Source organism: Microtus ochrogaster, chromosome 4 (assembly GCF_000317375.1).
Source record: "Microtus ochrogaster isolate Prairie Vole_2 chromosome 4, MicOch1.0, whole genome shotgun sequence".
Classification (NCBI taxonomy): domain Eukaryota; kingdom Metazoa; phylum Chordata; class Mammalia; order Rodentia; family Cricetidae; genus Microtus; species Microtus ochrogaster.
In genome coordinates, this window is record NC_022011.1 from 47,316,357 (window position 1) to 47,317,018 (window position 662).

Here is a 662-nt window from a genome sequence, read left to right on the forward strand (position 1 = left end):
GCTGGAGAGATGGCTCAGTGGTTAAGAGCACTGGCTGCTCTTCCAGAGGACCTGGGTTCAATTCCCAGCACCCACATGGCAGCTCACAACTGTCTGTGACTCCGGTTCTAGGAGATCGGACACCTTCACACAGACATAATTGCAGGCAAAACACTAATGTACATAAAATAAAAGTAATTAAAAAAGAAATCTCTCCTGGCCGGTTAAGAATTCAACATAATTGCTAGGCAGTGGTGACACATGCCTTTAATGCCAGCACTTGGGAGGCAGAGGCAGGTAGATCTCTAGTTCGAAACCAGCTCTGTTCTGCAAGAGCTAGTTCCAGGACAGGCTCCAAAGCCACAGAGAAATTCTGTCTCGAAAAACAAACAAAAAAGAGTTAAAGGTGATATAGTGGTCTTCTCAAATGGAGCTGGCACATGGAGACCCTCAGCTGACCTCAACTCTGAGGCCAGACGTGGCATTGTCTTTTGATGGTTTTGTCAATTTAACAGTCTAGAGTCACCTGGGTGATGGGCCTGTGGACATGCCTGTGACGAACCCTGGGCAGCGGATTCTGAGCAGTATTAAATAAAGAAAACTAAAAAAAAAAAAAAAAGGGCTGGAGAGATGGCTCAGTGGTTAAGAGCATTGCCTGCTCTTCCAAAGGTCCTGAGTTCAAT